Source organism: Passer domesticus, chromosome 3, assembly GCF_036417665.1.
Source record: "Passer domesticus isolate bPasDom1 chromosome 3, bPasDom1.hap1, whole genome shotgun sequence".
Lineage (NCBI taxonomy): Eukaryota > Metazoa > Chordata > Aves > Passeriformes > Passeridae > Passer > Passer domesticus.
The window spans coordinates 1,034,149-1,053,308 of record NC_087476.1 but is presented as its reverse complement, the minus strand read 5'-3'; the positions used below and the strand labels follow the sequence as shown (position 1 = coordinate 1,053,308).

The 19,160-nt window shown below is 47.3% G+C and overlaps 1 protein-coding gene and 1 long non-coding RNA gene across 4 annotated transcripts in view; one reads left to right on the top strand and one right to left on the bottom strand.

Moving 5' to 3' along the window:
• Nucleotides 1–15,491, bottom strand: part of LOC135295748 (interferon-induced very large GTPase 1-like) — a 30,241-nt gene extending 14,750 nt beyond the window's left edge. Inside the window, exons 1-2 of one of the 3 annotated variants that reach the window (XM_064411427.1) lie at nt 15,356–15,491; nt 13,355–13,543 (exon numbers count right to left, since the gene is read on the bottom strand). The gene's annotated coding sequence lies outside the window, so the exon portion shown is untranslated. Of the gene's footprint in view, nt 1–9,883; nt 9,904–13,354; nt 13,544–15,355 lie in introns of those variants that run through there. The other 2 variants (XM_064411428.1, XM_064411429.1) reach the window with 2 other exon arrangements.
• On the top strand, nt 8,975–12,296 carry LOC135295761 (uncharacterized). The gene is made up of 2 exons (XR_010357836.1): nt 8,975–10,137; nt 11,830–12,296. It is a non-coding gene; the product is annotated as an uncharacterized LOC135295761 (long non-coding RNA).
• Nucleotides 15,492–19,160: the final 3,669 nt, after the last annotated feature.

The window sequence follows — 19,160 nt, the reverse complement described above, 5'->3', positions numbered from 1 at the left end:
CTGGCCTCTTCCCAGGAGCTGCTTCCTGGCACACTCAGGGAACCACCCCAGTGCAGGGGGAAAATCCACCTTGTCCCTGCCCACAGCTGTGCCTGGGGCATCCTGGTGGCCCTTAAGGAGAGACTGGAAATTTTGGGAGCCAGCTCAGAGAGGTGCCCTCTGTGATCTTCTCCTCATTCGCACAGAGGGTCTCATCAGCCAGTTTCCCATTGGTGGCAGTCTTGGCTTCAGCCACCCCGGAGCCACCAAGTTCAAAATCTGTGGTAACAGGAGGAAAAGTGCCTGCAAACCTGCTACTGGGCACCTGCCTTTAAATCTTCGGGGGTTTTGACCCTGTCACACAACTCTGAAGATTGTCCCAGTCTCACTTCATTTGGATACTGGACAGATTTATTCCTTGTGTAATGTGTGATTTAGATAATTCGTGCTTATGTAGAATATAAGCACAAAATATCCATGATATAAGTTATAATGTTTGAAAGAAATATTCTAATGAATTACAAATCTATACGTGGGAGCCGAGGGATTACCTCATACTGAGAGAGTGCTGCATGCCATTGTGAAACCACAGAGGGCAGCAAGGAGAAGCCTGATTGACAATTGAATGAGCCTGGCACTGGAGGAGATGAGTCCTTACTCAAGAACCACCTGGGTGATGAATACTTGACAAATACCGAGATCAAGACAGCAAGAGCCACTTGGGAGTTTGCATCCCAATGCCAGGTTCCTGAAACTCAACATTCAGCATTCATCTCTTGCCAGGAACTACATTGTCCAGCCCAACGCAGAGAAAGGAGATAACATGAATATGTTTAACCATGAAAAGAACAAGAGAGACTCGGCCTCGGGCTAATTAAAGTGTATAAAAACTGCCCAGACACACACACTTTCGTGAACAGAGGGGGTTCCGATGCGATAGAGGTCAGACCAGTGTTCACCCAGCTCCGAATCCGGGCTCGACGCTGTCCCTTTTGATTGTGGCTATTGGAGACCATATCTCGGCCGTGAAATAAAATTTATCTTTATTAATTATTAATTTGGCTCCGTCGATTTTTATTTGTAACGATCTTGGTGACCCCAACCTGGTCTGATTTAGGGGTTTGGGGATACTCCTTTCTCCAATCTGGAGGTGCCCCACTGATTTCCGTGACCTGATGAAGTTGGGAAACCTCATAGAACCAGACAACCAAACTAAAAAGTCAGAGCCACAATCAAGGAAGGGATAAAAACAGGCCCAAAATAGCTCTTGGGGACTTGGAGGAGGGTCTCCAAAGCCGTGGCAAATTTTTTTTCACTCATAAAAGTCGATGGGCACAAAGAAGCCACACGGGAAGCAGGACCGTAAGTATCGTGTGGATGAGTGAGGTGTGATTGAGCACATGTGTGAGACGTGATACTGTCACTTAGCGAGTGTGGACCCCAAGATCGTAGTTCCCCTCTCCCGCAAGGGATGGGGTCGGTCAAGGGGGAAGTGGATGAATTCATTTTCATGTGTAAAGCCTGTAACTCAGGGTGAGTTCAGGGGTTCAATCACGGACAGGATCAGAAAGGGAGGGTACATTCCCAGGCGTTCTGGAACTGGTAAACTTTTTTGATCCAGGACTATGGTAAGTCCAGGTAAGGAACAGAGAGCTTCTTACCAGTTGGAAAACCCACGGATCGGTTTGCTGTGAGGCTAGTAGACTGGTAACTTTGAATAAGGATTAAACACAGGTACGGTAGTGATTAAGAGAAAAATTTTAGGACTCGTTTCAAAATGCAACACAGAATCACGGTAAGGAAAAATCTAAAAAGGTAGATTCGAGGAAGACAGGGCAAAAGAAGAGTAAGATACAGGGAAAAACCCAGGGTAAACCTGAAAAAGAACAAGGGAGCAGTTTACCTGGAATTCCGAGGAATAGTCTGTTGGGGTGGATATTAGAGCACTGGGAGGATTGTCCCGAAAGATGAAGGCGATCCAAGGAACTAATGATACATTATTGCGTAGAAGTATGGGGAGGCAAAGAGATTAAAAGACAACTAATTTGGCTGATGTTTGGCACCTTCAAAAGATAGACTTGACGAGCCTTACATGATTTTGTGTATGATGAAAACACGTCAGAAAGTGAGGAAAAGATCTGTGCCAGGCTATGAGAATATGCTAGCACGGGATTATTCCCGGTAAGAACTTACAGGAGTGCTGCAATTCAGGGCGAAGAGTGGGAACCCTTAGATAACCTTCTGCCTCCGTATCCTCCATAAGCTCAGGTTCCTTTGCCCGCACCCATGGGTTCGTTGCCCCCACCCACGCAGGCACAGGCACCTCTGCTCCCAGTGCAGCATCCAAAAGTCCCACTCCCACAAGGGAAGGCTTTGGCTTCGGAGTGTCCACAAGATAATTCTCAGCCCCCACCCCCACCGCCGCCAGCGGAAAACGAGCGGCAAACCTCTCATACTGGGGAAGCCAGTTTTCCTCCAGCCTGCAGAACGTGGCACAAAACAAGGAAAGTAACTAATGATGACAGTGAGAACGAGGAGGAGAAACAGAATCTCCTTCCTTTAAGGGAAGTGCCCAATGCCTCAGGAATAATTGGGTACGTAAACATGCTGATTAATACTGGGGATGTAAGAGCCTTCAAGAAAGAGAAGGGGAAATTGATGGATGACCGATGGAGGTGGCAGAATGACTAGATGAATTCCTGGGGACAAGCATATACACCTACAATGATATAAATGCTATACTGAGGTCATTGTTTAACACCAAGGAAAGGGACATGATAAAACAAGCAGCAATATGGGACTGGGATCACAGGAATCCCCAAGGGATGCTGGGTGACCAGAAGTGGCCAGACCAGAGACCATGTGGAATGCTCAAAACGAGGAGGATAGGATAAAAATGATAGAACTAAAAAATATGGTAATACAGGGTGTAGGGAAAGCAGTGCCAAAGGGGCAAAATATCAGCAAGGTACTTGGAGAATGCCAAAGGAAAGATGAAACAGCCAGAGAGTGGTTGGAGAGGCTGAGGAAAGGACTTTGAATGTACTCAGGGACAGATCCAGATTCCCCAGTCAGGGAAGTCTTGTTAAAAATGCAGTTTGTTGCAAAATCGTGGGAGGATATAGGGAGAAAGCTAGAGAAAATAGAAAGCTGGCAAGAAAAATAGTTACAGGATTTACTAAGGAAGGCTCAAAGGGTTTATATGAGGAGAGATGAGGAACAGCAAAAAGCACAGGCAAAGTACTGGTAGCTGCGGTTAGGGAAGCCCAAAAACAGGAATGGGCTCAAGACTCTGTGACACCAGCACAGAGTCATCCAGCTCAGAGAAGACAAAACCTTCCTCAGAGAAGGCACTCAAACAGCAATAAATATAATCCAGAGTGCTTTTATTGCAAGCAGAGGGGGCACCTTCGAAGGGTATGCAAGAAAAGGATGAAGGATAAGAAAATCTTCCAGGAGGATTAGAGGTGTCAGGGGCTTTTTAATTTAGGGTCCAGAACATCCAACCAGCCCTTGATAGAACTAAAAATAGGACCCTGGAAACAAGAATTAACATTTCTAGTAGATTCAGGGGCAGAGCAAAGCACCGTCCAGCGGTTGCCACCAGGATGTATGAGAAGCAAAGACACCATGCTGGTGACTGGGGTAAAGGGAGAGACTTTTAAAGTACCTGTTGTAAAGCACGTTGAGATAGAATCAGAAATAAAGTTTTGTTTGGGGAATATGTCACTGGTGGAAGAGGCAGATTATAACCTACTAGGAAAGGATCTAATGCTAGCTCTGGGAATAAGCTTAATCGCACAAGAATCCCAACTCATATAAGTTTATATAAACTAACCACTGAGGATGAAAGCAAGATAAATTCTAAGGTCTGGCATATGTAAGGAGAAGCTGGGAGGTTAGATATGGAGCCGATTCACATTGAAATCGAGAGACCAGAAGATCTGATTAGGATCACAAAATACCATTTCCCCATGGAGGGTAGGAAGGGACTAAAACTGGTAATAGAGAAGTTAATCAGAAAAGGAACCTTAGAACTGTGCATGTCTAGACATAACACTCCTATTCTGGCAGTGTGAAAAACGGATGGAAGTTATAGATTAGTGCAGGATTTGAGGGCTGTCAATGAGAGGACAAAAATGCTGTTCCCTACAGTTTCCAATCCTTACACGCTGCTAAATAATATTTGTCCCAAGGATACGTGGTAGAGTGTAATAGATTTGAAAGATGCTTTTTGGACCTGTCCCTTAGCTGAAGAAAGTCGAGATTACTTTGCATTTCAATGGAAGGATCCAGAGACAAATTGGAAACAACAGTTCAGATGGAAGTCTTTGCCTCAGGGGTTTGTGGATTCACCAAACCTATTTGGACAGGCTTTTGAGCAATTATTAAGACAGTTTGTGCCACCAGAAGGGACCAAATATTTAGATGACTTACTGGTGGCCGGTCCTAAGGAGGAAGCTGTAAGGGCCAGTACAATATCATTGCTAAATTTCTTAGGAGACGAGGGATTGAAGGTCTCAAAATCCAAACTACAGTTTTACTGAGCCTGAGGTTAAATATTTGGGACACCGGTTATCAAAAGGGAAGAAGAAATTAGACCCTGAAAGAGTGGCAGGAATTGTTGCTTTACCCTCCCCATGGACAAAAAGAGAAATCAGGCAACTGCTGGGACTTTTAGAATACTGCAGACAGTGGATGGAGTGATATAGCGAAAAAGTGAAATTCTTCTATGAGAAATTGACTACTGATAAATTGAAATGGACAGAACGAGATGAGGAAGGATTTAAGGAGCTGAAATAAACACTGATGGCAGCTCTGGTGTTAAGTCTACCCAATATAAAAAGACAATTTCAGTTATTTGTGGATGTAAGCAGCCATACTGCCCATGGAGTACTAGCACAGGATTGGGCAGGGGATGAGAAACCAGTGGGATATGTGTCAAAGCTTTTGGATCCAGTGAGCAGGGGGTGGCCCACTTGTTTGCAAGCAATTGTGGCCGTGGCATTATTAGTGGAAGAAGCTAAAAAGGTAACTTTTGGGGCTCCACTAGTAGTATACACTCCTCATAGTGTGAGGAATATATTACAACAAAATGCAGATAAATGGCTCACCAATGCTAGGCTTTTGAAATACGAAGCCATATTAATCCACTCTCATGATCTTGAACTGTGAACAACAGCGCAATACATGTTCTGGAAGCCTCAGGAGAGGCAACGCATGATTGTGTCGAGGTGGTAGAACTACAGACTAAAATAAGACCTGACCTAGAAGAAGAAGAATTAGAAGAAGGAGAAAAGTGGTTTGTAGATGGTTCAGCCAGAGTCATAGAGGGGAAAAGGAAATCAGGATACCCGGTAGTGGATGGTAAGACAAGAGAAGTCATAGAGTCGGGGCTCCTAAGGGCTTGTTGGTCAGCTCAAGCATGTGAATTATATGCAGTATTGAGAGCTCTATGAAAACTAAAAGGAAGGAAGGGAACAATTTTTATGGATTCAAAGTACATGTTTGGGGTAGTCCATACCATCAGGAAAATTTGGGAGGAAAGAAGATTAATCCCAGGGGACAGGGATTGGTGCATGGAGAAATAATAAGACAAATCTTAGAGGCCATCAGGGAACCAGAGGCAATTTCAATTGTCCATGTAAAAAGGCACCAAGGAGGAATGCAGTTCAGGACCCAAGGGAATAATTTAGCAGACAAAGGAGCGAAAAATGCAATTCTATTGAAGGTAAGTACCCTGGAGATAGAGGAAAGCGGAGCCCAGGAATATCCCCTGTATCCTTCTCCCAAAGAAATTGAAGGATACGAGAAAATAGGGGGAAGATTAGAGGAAGGTAAGTGGAAACTGCTGGATGGGAGAGAATTATGTTCTAAGGACTATACCAGAAGAATTTTAAAAAGATTACACCAGCAGACGCATTGGGGTACTCAAGCCCTTGCAGAACAGTTCTTGAAATTTTTCGTGTGTAAGGGAATTTATAAGTTGGCCAAACAAGAAGTGCAGGGACGTATGGTCTGCCAGAAAGTCAATTGGGCCAGGGCATGGTAGGTAGCGTTGGGAAGTTGTCCAATAGCATACCATCCTTTCAAAAGGATTCAGGTGGATTTTACCAAACTACCTAAGGTAGGAAGATACAAATTTTTACTAGTAATAGTGGATAAAATGACCCATTGAGTAGAGGCCTTTCCAAGCTCTAGGGCTATGGCTCAGGCAGTAGCAAAGTTTTTACTAGAAGAAATTATACCCCAGTACAGACTAGCAAAATGCATAAATTTGGATCAGGGGATGCATTTTACCTCTAAAATCATTAAGCAACTAGCAGAAGCCTTAGGGATCAGGTGGGAATACCATACTCTATGGCATCCACAGAGCTCAGGACAGGTTGAGAGAATGAACAAGATGCTGAAAACTCAATTATCAAAGCGAATGTTAGAAACCAAGATCTGGCTAAAGTGCCTTCCCTTAGCTTTGTTAAACATCAGGACCATGCCCCGCTCAGAGACAGGGCTGTCACCTTTTCAGTTGCTATATGGGATACCCTATGAACATGGAGTGCCAGTAGGACACCCAACAATAGAGGACAGACAAATGCAGCCCTACCTTATAGCTATGAGTAAGAATCTGAAGGAGTTGCGAAAGCAGGGGATAATAATGCAAGGCACCCCCTTGGGGTTCACCGTACACAAAATACAGCCAGGGGACTGAGTGCTCATAAAAACATGAACGGAGGTCCCGCTCTCCCTCACTGGGAAGGCCCTTTTCTCATCCTCTTGACTACAGACACCACCGTCCAGACAGCAGAGAAAGGGTGGACTCGTGTCTTGAGTGAAAAAGATCCAACACCGGGATCTGATGCCTGAGTGGAAAGTTACCTCTCCCCCTGGCTACCTAAAGATAACTTTGTGTTGGCCAAGTAAATGACCGAAAGGGATCAGATAAGTTGTACAAAGCCTCTTGCGAATGTTATTCATTTGTACATTTTAAGTGCAAATATCGTAACAAGGTGTGCGTTATGCATTGTAGAAGCATATATCAGCCGAAGGGCTTGTGCGAAAAGTGCCTAGAGGATGAATTGTATCTGACTAGCTGTTTCTTAGAGCTCGCTACTAGTCTGGGTATAATAGAATTAGATTCCCTGGAGTGGTTTCGCCTGTTTCAAAACAGGGTGGGAGGAAAATTAAATTCAAAGGCTCAAATCATAACAGTTGAGTGCTGGAGATTAACTAAAGTACTCTGCAGTGGAGATGTAGTTAAACTGTCGAGGTGGGGTGCCTTTAAAAGGAGGTGTGCAGCTCTGTCCACAACCCTGGAAGAATATTCTTGCTGCCGAGAAGTTGGCTTATCTCATCACTGGTGGCCATCCAGTGGGTGCAGGCAAAGGCAGAAGAATACAAATATGGGGAATCCTGATGAGCCTGAGTCTAGTCACGTGCCACTCAACTAGCATGCACCTAGAGCATTTGCCCAGCACAAAGGGGCAAAGTCTTGGTAACGAGTGCGAGCAATGTGTGCAGATTGTCCTGGGAGGACAAGAAGAAGTGGAAACTCCAGCATACCCAGCCCCAGGAGACTGCAGCAAGGGTAAGCAAAGCTGGTACCGTTCCTTAAATAGCACTCAGTATGGGATATGTGAATTGAATGGGAAAACTATATGTTACATACAAAAGGTGTCCTCTAAGGATGGGCAGTCAGAACATAACATACGTAAAAGGAATGTTGAACAAATATCTATTCCCATCTGTAACAAATGCATTGCACAGTATGGGTAGGAGGAAAAATGGAGTCAGTATTTGTGGCTTATTATTAGGTTAACAAGCTATGTTATGATAATAACCAACTAGAAATGTCTGCAATGGGGGGAAAAACCTACTGGGTAGGAAGGAACTTGAAATATGAAGGTAGGCTATCCCTCAAAAATGAGCCGGTCATTCTTGACCTCCTTGAGGAACATGATGACAGAGCTTGTCTACAATTTGATAGAACATTCTGCTTTTCAAGAAGTAAGGAAGGAGTAGACCCAGAAAGCCAAATGAAACAAGTAGCCCAAGAGATAAAAAGCCAGGAGGCAGAGATGAGAAAAAGGAGAATAGAACAAGAAAGGCTGAGAACTCTAAGTGAGCAATATGATCAATTAAAAAAGCAATACACTGACTGGGGGTTGCCTACTTCAGATCAGAATTTATTTATAGATCTGATGCAGGAGATTGCTACAGAACTGGGTTTATCAAATTGTTGGATTTGCAGGGGGCTTAAATCAGCTGAGAAATGTCTTTGGAAAGGTGAGAGTTTAACTCCAGAGCAGCTGCTAAAATGGGATAACACTCAAATTTCAAAGGCAAGACAGAGGCCCAAGGGATGGGTCCTACACCAGCGAGTGATTGGAACAATTTGCATCAGCAGGGAAGGGAGAGAATATAATGAGGTAGTGGAATATACCCCATGTATCTCCACCCTGACAGTAAATTCAAATAATAGAAGCAGAATCTGGCAACCAGAACCCTCTGCTGGATATTGGAGTCGTGAAAAAGGGACCACCTGTGAGTGGAGTGAGAGGATTGAGCTCTGTTGGAACAAAGGCTCTGGAGCTAATCCTTACCAGTCCTTGGGGGAACTGAAAGGTTACTGGAACAAACCAGAAAATACCAAGGGTAATTGGAAAACCCCAGATGGCATATATTGGATTTGGAGGAAAAAAGCATACAGTGAGCTACCCCAAAAATTGGAAAGGGTCGTGCACCCTAGGACTCATCAGACCTGTTTTCTTCACACTTCCTAGGTCAGAGAGTAGCTCATTGGGAGCAGCCCTGTATGAAACCTTAAGTAGGGAAAAGAGAGAGATAAAAAAAGTTCCCTGTTGTAGGTGGTAGCCAGACACGGGGCGAGGAAGAGTGGCCTGTAGAAAGGATAACAGAATATTATGGCCCTGCCACATGGGCCCAAGATGGGAGTCGGGGGTATAGAACCCAAATGTATCTATTGAACAGACTAACATGACTTCAGGCTATAGTAGAGATTGTTCTGAATCATACCTCAGATGCCCTTGAACTGTTGTCTAGACAGCATTCTCAAATGTGGGCTTTTGTATATCAAAATTAAATAAGCCTGGATTATTTGTTAGCTGAAGAAGGGGGTGTTTGTGGACAATTTAATGAATCAGAGTGCTGTATAGAAATTGACAATTACAGGGAGACCATCTGAAGTCTGGCAGCAGAAATTAAAAGGGTAGCACATGGACCAGTTCAGAAATGAAATTCCATCCTCCAAGCATCCTGGTGGGATCATTTATTTGAGGGAGTTTGGTGGAAGAAAATAGTATTCTTTATACTATGTTCAATAGCTGGGGTTATATTCCTAGCCTGCTTAATACTATGTTTTATTAGATTAATACACTCAGTTGTACAAGGCATACAGATAGCAGCTATGCCCATGGACTCAGAATGTGCTACCGGAAAAATAAGCCCGGTATCTAAAATAATGAAATTAGAAGAAAAAGACAAAGACAAAAGCAGCAGAGGCCCTGGCCAAGTTTGAAAAACAAGTGAAAGAAAACAGGGCTGTCTATAGAGTATATCGAGAAATATCCCATGAAGAATAGGAAAGAGACAGAGAATTTGAAGAAGATTAAGAGGTCGCTATATTTCCTAAGAACACCAAATAGTTAACACATGTAGATATTAAAGTAGTTACATGGGCTAAGGGAAATTCACAAATAATTAAAGGTTCTAAGAATTATAGCACGAATTAATATGTTTACGTAGAAGGGGAGGGATTGTAATGTGTAATTTAGATAACTCATGCTTATGTAGAATATAAGCACAAAATATCCATTATGTAAGTTATAATGTTTGAAAGAAATATTCTAATGAGTTACAAATCTACACGTGGGAGCCGAGGGATTACCTCATACCGAGAGACTGCTGCATGCCATTGTGACACCACAGAGGGCAGCAAGGAGAAGCCTGATTGACAATTGAAAGAGCCTGGCTCTGGAGGAGATGAGTCCTTACTCAAGAACCACCTGGGTGATGAATACTTGACAAGTACCGAGATCAAGACAGCAAGAGTCACTCGGGGTGTGGATGGATGGCATTTGTCAGCTGTGCTGAGAAGGAGTCAGTGCTGTGAGGAGCTGCCCATGAGAAATCACCAAGAAGGTATGAAACTTTTGCAATAAGATGGCAAAAACTGGTGACCCCGACGTGATCAAGGACCCAGGGCAGTGCTGGGTTCCCCCTGAATGACAGTGTGTGGAGTAGGGCACAAGCTGCATGACAGAAGTGGCAAATGGCATGGCCACAGCAGCAGCCGGTGCCTCAGCAACAGCATGGCCTCCGAGAAGTATGGGGGGAGGTTTGCTAAGTCCCTGCTACGTGAGCACTGGATCAAAAGCAACATGGAGCTTGGAGAGGCAGAGTCAGAGCTGCACAGACAACATGTAAGAGAAGCCCTCTAAAATTGTATAGTGGCCATCTCCACAGTAACCTGACATGATTTGGAGTGGGCTGTAGGGCAAGGTGCAGCCAGAGATGGAGCCCAGGGGGAAGCTGCCTGGTCTGGACCTGACAGATTTTGACACCTGAGGTACAGGTGAGCCGCTGGGGACACAATGGGAAATAACGTGTTGAGTACAAAACAGATTGTTTTATATACATGGAAAGAAGTTAAGGAAAGACTGTGAGATGTAGTGTCAAAAAGGGGGCAAGGCAGCTGCAGATTTGGCTGCCACCTGGAAATCACTTTATAAGACTTTAAAAGAATGGAAAACAGAGCAGGACAAGAGAAGCTTGCAGTGATTAACTAATACAACAAAAACTGTAGAAGGAAGTCAAGAATTATTAAAACTGCAGTGGGGGCTGGGGAAAGAGTTGCTCTGTTATTTAGTATGGTGTATTTGTTTGCTGATGAAATGTGCATTTTGTTTGTGAATTGCAACTATGAATCTTTGATTAGGCGTAAGTGTAAGAGTTTATATTCCATAAGCATAAGTACACTCAACAGATGCTGGATCAATGTTGTTCAAGGTTCTATGGCTGTTGATGAAGTTATGTGGCTGTTGATTTGTTGCTATCTTATTATATAGCCTTTAACATCTTCTTGTGAGTTGCCTTATAAAGTGGTACAGCTGTTGATATTGTCAGTATTCTAGAGATATAAGTATAAAAGTTTTCTGATTACATGTAAGGTAAGTTTGGGTAAATATTCTAGAAGTACAAGGGTTTCTGATTATATGTAATGTAAGTTTGGGTAACGATATGTAATATAGGTTTGGGTAAATATTTCAGAAGTGTAAGGGTTTGTTTTGATGATATGTAATGTAAGTTTGGGTCAATATTCTGCAAGTATAAGGGTTTCTGATCATATGTAATGTAAGTTTGAGTAATGAATCAAGGTCGTCACACATGCATTCCAAAGTTAAATAAAAATTACACAAAAGATGATTGTACTGGGTTTACTATCTTCTGCAAAGGGTCCTGCAAAAGATACTAAACACAACATTAGTTTAACTCATTCTTGTGAGTTAACCTTTGATTAGGCAATTAGGCATGGATCTAAAGATTTTGATGATAAGTACTCTGTGAATTTAGAGAATGAATCAAGTCTATACTGTGAAAAAGCAAAACTTAATTAGAACTTAGAAACATATACTGTGATATAGAAGTCTAAGCACAAGGGTTTTTGGTGATAAGCCTTAGGTTGATGTTCTAGATTGTGAAGAGCAAAACTAAATCTGGACTTAGAAACATATGTTCCTACTGTAATATGTTGCCTGAACATTCATATAACTGTTAGTCCTAAGTAATATATGTGACTATATTATGTCAATTTACATGAACATATCTTTCTAGAGATACTGCAACTTTGTAATCAAAAGAAAAGAGGGAATTGTGGATAGATGGAGTTTGTTGGCTGTGCTGAGAAGAAAGTCAGTGCTGTGAGGAACTGCCCATGAGAAATCACCCAAGAAGGTGCGAAACCTTTGCAATAAGATGGCAGCATCGGGGAACTTCCATCCCAAAATCAGCACTCATCATTTGCCGGGAACTACATTGTCCAGCACAACACAGAGAAAGGAGACAACATGAATATGTTTAACCATGAAAAGAACAAGAGACACTCAGCCTCGGGATAATTAAAGTGTATAAAAACTGCCCAGACACACACACTTTCGTGAACAGAGGGGGTTCCGATGCGATAGAGGTCAGACCAGTGTTCACCCAGCTCCGAATCTGGGCTCGACGCTGTCCCTTTTGATTGTGGCTATTGGAGACCATATCTCAGCCGTGAAATAAAATTTATCTTTATTAATTATTAATTTTACTCCGTCGATTTTTACCTATAACACTTGCAAAAACTCTTTCTGAGCATTCAGTTTCTGTCCTGTTGCCAGTACAAGCTGATTTTTACTGCATTTTAATCCAGTTCTAAATTAGAAACCCAGCCCAGTTCCATAAACCAGCCTCTGGGCTGACTGACAGAGGTTCCAACTAATAACAAGTCTCCTCAAGCACCAGCATTTGACTGGTTCAGACTCTAGGGGGCATGGAGATTAGACCAATGGCTGTTTCAAGCGGGGAGTTTTGAACTTCTTATAAAAGCAAGCCCTGAACAATAAAACAGGCTGTTTGACTGATGAACAATGGAGGTCTGTCGTGTGTTACATCTCAGATGCACGGACACCACATGTCACTGTCCCATCAAGGCCACAGCACTCTTACCAGAACAGGTATTGATCCAAATGGCTTGGACTAGGGCTCCTGCACCCTTGCAGAGACTTCAGGGGCAGCTTTCCTGCTGCAGTTAGTGTTTGTGTGACCCCAGTTTTCAGTTTCATATTCTGGATTCTCTGATAATTGTTGTTTCCGAAGCCCTCCCTGTGTTGGTATCTCCCTAAGGTGTATCCACCCCTGATGTAAACCACTCGCCTTTCTCCTCCCTTTACTCTCATTGGAACTGGATCTGTAAACCACACCCCTCACTCCTCCCTAAAGGTTATCCCATTGGCTGGCTGTTTGTACCTGCCCACCAGGTACAAAGGCCATTTTGGCCTTTATATAAACCGATGCAGAGTTTGCTCTTTCTCTTTTGCATCTCTGGATTAAAGACTTTCTGGAATGTCAAGCGGAGCGCATCTTTGACTCTTTTACTTTTCTCCCTGATGCTGGTAAAGCTAATTCTACTGTCGAGCCACAGCTCTGAAGTTCAGCTCCTGGAGAATTTATCCTGGAGTTGTTCCATACACCTGTAGTGTGGCTGCGGGTGTTCTAAAAGAGCTAACTAGAGACTCCAGTGATTGCGTCACTTTCCCTCAGGAGCCTGTGCAGATTTGGGCAATGTGTGCAAGGGCAGTGGGCTCTGATTCCCCTCACTCACCTCACAGCAGATGCTCCTGTTGCTCCCAGCCTTGGCTTCCCAGCAGACACCGGCAGCCGAGGGCCCCAGCTCAGGGGACACAGCACAGAAGCAGGGACAGGCCTGAGGTACACGGTGAGTGTGGAGAGAAAGATGGGAAACCCTCAAGGACTCAGGAGGAAGAGCACCAGGAAGGAAAGGCCCAAAGTCCTAAAGGACAAGAGCAGACAGTCAGGAGAATAGGAGCCCATGAGCATGGCAGATTCATTCCAGGGAGCACTGGAGGCCAGCCCTTCTCCTCCACTGGGGACTGCCCAGGCAGCAAAGACAACTCAGGGCTCTTCTGAGGAGATGAGCAGAGCAGGGTTTCTTTCACCTGGGACCTATATCCATGTTCCCCCACCAGAAGGAAGGGGTGAGACATGCTGGAGGGGTGGGACAGAGCAAAGCCCATGAAGGTCAGCAAGGCCAAGTGCAGGTGCTGTCCCTGGGTCGGGGCACTTCCAGGCATAGACACAAGCTGGGAAGAGAATGGATTGAGAGCAGCCCTGAGGAGAAGGACTCGGGGCTGCTGAGGGGTGAGAGGCTGTCCAGGGAACATCTGTGCTCTCGGGGCAGCAGCCAAGGTGTGGAGGGGGCAGAGCCAGGGGAACAGCAGTGACAGTGGGGCAGCAGGGCCCTGCCCCACCACTGCCCACATCACACAGCTGCTGCTGGGGGCAAGCTCAGGGCTCAGGAGAGGGGGGAGAAGCAGCACTGGGCTTGGATCCCAGCAGGCACTGAGCCCCCCCAGCAGCTCATGTGCTCCCACCAGCAGGATGGGACAGGAGTGGGACAGCACAAACAGGAAAACCTGCTGGCTTGAGACAGGGGCAGTTCAGCAGCAGGGGAAAGCTGGGTGTGGTGGCAGAGCACAGGAGGGATTTCAGACACCAATTGTTTTCTTTGGGCACATGTCCAGCTGCTCCCTGGACAGCAGAGCCTCAGTGCAGGAGAGCTGCTCAGGAAGGGAACTGCTGGCTCAGGGTCACTGCAGCAGCTTGTCCACTTGAGACACTTTTCACAGCCCTGTCCTCTCCCAAATTCTCTCCTAATGGAGCACTGCCAGCGCTGGTTCATTCTCAGGAGCCAGAGGCTGCCCTGGACACCACTAATTCCAAGCCAGCCACACCCTGAACCTGCACCCCGTTACTTGGGAACAGCCCCCGAGAGTTTTTTCCCAGCACTGCCCCAGGGAAAGGGGCTCTGGGAACACTGCTGCCTTTGCGGGGCTGTCCCAGGCACCGGAGCGCTCTGGGTGGCGCTGCTCAGACTGTAAGAGAGGAGAATGGCACCCTCCCTGACTGGGCAACAAATTGAATGATCCCGCAGGGCTCCTGCCTTCAGGGCAGCGCAGCCATCCGGCCCCAGCGTGGGGCTGGGGGTGCCCGGGCCGGGCAGGGTCGGTCCCGCCTGCGGGGAGCGTTTCCCGGCCGGCAGGGGCTGGCGGCAGGGAAGGGGCTCCGCTCGGCATCTGTGCCCGGCCAGCCCCGCTGCCAGCTCTGGGGCCAGCCTTGGCGCCTCTGCAGGCTTCACTGTGCCCCTCCATGCCCCGCATCGCTCCTCCTTGCCCCGCCGCTCCGCTGCCACCGCTCTGAGCCCGGCCCCCTCCCAGCTCAGCCCCCGCAGCGCACACGGCTCCCCCGAGCTCCCCCAAAGCGCTGCCAGCAAAGGCGGCTTCCTGCAGCCCACGCTCGGAGCACACAGCGCCCGCCCGCTGCCCTCAGCCCCCTCTTCTCCTGCCCTGCCATCTGCCCAGCCCTGGCAAAGCCCCGGGAACAGGAGGCAGGAGAGCAACAAGATCCCGCTGCCTGCTGCTGCCGGCTCCCAGCCCCGCAGCTCATCCCCATCCCCATGCCCATCCCCATGCCCATCCCCATGCCCATCCCCATGCCCATCCCCATCCCCATCCCCATGCCCATGCCCATCCCCATCCCCATCCCCATCCCCATCCCCATCCCCATCCCCATCCCCATCCCCTACCTTCTCCCTCCGGGCTCCGCAGCTCCCCGGCTGGGAGAATCCCATCCCAGTCCCTTTTTATCCTGCCCTGTCTCTCCGGTGGGTGGGAGTTCCCATCGCTGTTCTAGAGGCAGCAGGGTAATTCCTGGAAATCAGGCTTTTTACTGCAACAGAGCAGTGAAAGTGAAACCATCCTTTTGGAGTCAGATGACTGCAGTATGTTCCTAATTCCTCCAAGCTGTGGTTTGTGTTAGTTCACAGACAACACTCCTTTCTTGCAGACTTTTAACACTTCTGTGCTGACTGCTGGTAATAATATTGTAAACTGTGAGAGTGGGATACACATACGTGTAAAAAAAGGAGGAGAGGGTCCTTGGAGAAAGGCCTGAAGGGACAGGTCAAGGGGGAATGGCTTCCCACTGCCAGAGGACAGAAGTAGATGGGATATTGGGAAGGAATTCTTCCCTGGGAGAGTTGTCAGGGGCTGGGATGGATTTCCCAGAGAAGCAGTGGCTGCCCCATTCCAAGGAGAGGAACTCCTTGCACTGTCCCAGCTTGCCCCAGGCACCGTCCAACCTGGCCTTCCTTGGACACCTCTGCAGCAGAGGAAGGAAAGCAGGGACAGGGCCTGGCTGCAGCTTTCTTGGCAGAGACACCCCACACCTGACAGTAACAGAGCGTTGGCGTTTGGCACAGGACATTCAACACCCAACCAGAACAGAGGCCTGGATTGCTTTTCCCCTGCCATGTGGACACACAAATCCTGCTCCACGGCCTTGTGAAGATGCATATTTTATGATTGGCTTTTCACAAATATGAAAATTAATATTATATGTGTTATGTTAGAAAGTTATGCTGTGTTAATTTTCTTAAATAGTGTGTTAAATATCGTTTTAGGTGATAACATCATGTTAAAATAGAAACTATGCTATGTAAGATACTTTTTTAAAACAGGAAGGACTCTCACTGAGATAGCAGCCACAGGACACCTGAATCTTTCAAAGAAAGAGAATTTATTGCTCTTTTGTCAGGAGAAACTAACTTCTTCCTGCCATGAAGGCATCGTTAGGATTCAGAGGAATAAGTTGACATGACCTGACAGAATCCTGTGTTTGAATGGAATTTATGCATCATGTGTGAGGTGTATGAATATGCAAGAGGCTATTGTTTTTAAGGGTTAATCCTCTGCTAATGGGTGTCCTTTTTCAGGTTTGTGTTGTCCAGAAAACGGTACCCAAATGTCTGCAACTCTTTGTTTTTATTGTCTCATATTGTCCTAATCTCAATTGTCCAAATTTTATATTACCATTGTTATAACCATTCTATTACAATTAAACTTTTAATTTTTTTTTTTAAAAAGTGATTGACATTTTTCACAGCCTCAAAACAAGCACTGGAGTTTGGATAGTGAGACCTCCAGCCTGCCAGGACCAGCCATCACCTGGCCCAGGCTGACAAGTCACAAGTGCTGGAGCAGACACTGCTGGCATTTGCCTGGCCTCAGGGGAAGCCTCAGCAGCTGCCAGGCAGGGCTGGGACACATCACCCGCAGAGCAGGGATTTGGTCCCTCTGTGCCCAGTTCAGCTGAGCCTTTCTCCAGAGGGATATTTCCTGCAGCCAAAGAATTCCCTGCTGCAGGAGTGTTACAGGCACAGAATGCCCGGATCACTGAGGTTGCAAAAGACCTCCCAGACCCTTGAGTCCAGCCTGTGACTGATCCCCACCTTATCCCCAGCCCAGAGCACTCAGTGCAGTGTCCAGGCATTCCTTGGACACCTTCAGGGATGTGACTCCACCTCCTCCTTGGGCAGCCCCTGCCAAGGCCTCAGCACATTTTCCGTGGGGAAATTCCTCCTGATGTCCACCCTGAGCCTGCCCTGGCCCAGCCTGAGGCCATTTCCCCTTGTCCTCTACCTGTTCCCTGGCAGCAGAGCCTGCCCCCAGCACTGGAAGTGTCCCAGCAGTGCCAGCACAGGGGATGGGCACTGCCCTGGCCCTGCTGCCACAGAGCTGGCACAGCCCAGGGGCCATTGGCCTCTAGGCACACCTTGGCTCGTGTCTAGCAGCTGACACCAGCACCCCCAGGAAATCTTCTCCAGCAGCATTAAACCATGACATGGTCTCTGCCAGAGCTGCACCTTGAGCTGCACGGCTTCCTCGGGCTCAGGAGATCCTCAGTGTCCCTTCAGGAGCAGCCAGAGAACCATTCCCTCTCTGCCCCTGCCAGCCTCAGACAGCAGGAGCACACTCCTGCCTCACCCCCAGCCAGCAGGAACGTGCACTCTGCAAACTGAAACCATCTGCACTCCTGACTCCATGGCAGCAGTGCCCAGCCAGGGCTGCAGAAGGCTGGGGATCATCCTGCATGAAGCTCCTCTGCTCCTGCTCTGTCAGCTCCAGGGACACCAGCTCCTCTCCAAGGACATCCTCCTTCCCTGTTGGGGACATGTTGCCTCCTCCACATCCCCCCAAATCCACTTGCTCTTCTCCAAATCGATGGTGTGTGGCCAGAGAGCTGCTGCCAGGCACAGCTCAAAAGCTGAGGCACAGCCAGGGACTGGCACAGGGTGCCCAGAGGAGCTGTGGCTGCCCCTGGATCCCTGGAAGTGTTCCAGACCAGGCTGGACTGGACTTGGAACAGCCTGGCATAGTGGAAGGTTTCATTGCCCATGTCAGGGGAGGGCAGTGGATAGGCTTTAAGGTCCCTCCCAGCCCCACTGGCGAGTCTGACAAAGTAACCCAGCTTTGGAAACTGCAAAGGGCAGAGCACTCCAAGCCTCAATGGCTAAGTCAAGGCTGGAATGCTTGACCCCGTACCAAGATTTGTGCTGGATCAGCCACTTCCCGAAAGCTAAAACAGCCAAGACTAAGACCTGGTTTGGCACTAGGTGATGGGAACGACGTGGGTTCCATGGGTATGACTGTATGGAGCAGCCACTGCGCAGGAGCATGATGGTCCTGATGTCCATGGGGGCAGTTCCTGGGTAGCCCTGCTCCCGGGAAACCCACAGGCCCCTCTGCAGTCCCTTCCTGGGGGAACAGCCCCAGAGCTGGCTGTATGCATCATCAGGCCAGCATTGCCTCCCTGGACCCCAGCCCAGAAGGAGGAGAAGTTCCCAGTCACACCCTGACCCCTTGAGAAAGCGGGGTGTTCCATGTCTCACATGGTCCCACCTTTAGCACACTGGTCCTTGCTGCACCCACAGCCCTCCCAATCCCAGGTCTCAATGCAAGCCTTCTGCCACAAAATCCTGATTCTCTCTGCAGTCCCCCCAACCCACAAACCTTGGGTCTCACTGCAGCCATCCTCCTAAACCCTGTGTTTCCTTGATACCACCACCCCCAAGCTGGGGTCTTACCGCAGAGCTCTCCATACCCCAAAACACAAATGTTTCATGGGAGCCTTGCCCCAAAACCCTGGCTTCCTTGCAATGCCCTGCCATGGTTGGACACCGGCCAAAAACCAGGTACCTACGAAGAAAACTCTTCACTCATGCTCTTCTGCTGTAGTTGAATAGAGGAGGGGAAAATGAGGGGTCCAGTAAACTGGCTGAGGAGAATCTTACCACACACCCCTGGCAGGACAACCTTTAAGCAACAACCTCCCTAGTCATGATGAGGACAAAAAGCTTCCCCTGGACTTCATTGTTGCTGTATGTTGATTCTATTTATCCCACTGGCCCTTCCCCTTTGTTCTACCCCTGTGCCCTCATCTCATTCATTCTGAGGTTCTGCGTGCTCCCCCCCACCGCCCCCCATCCCATTTCTATCCCTATATAAATCCCTGCTCTCTCTGCCTGGAGAGTTCTTTGTGTCTGGACCCCT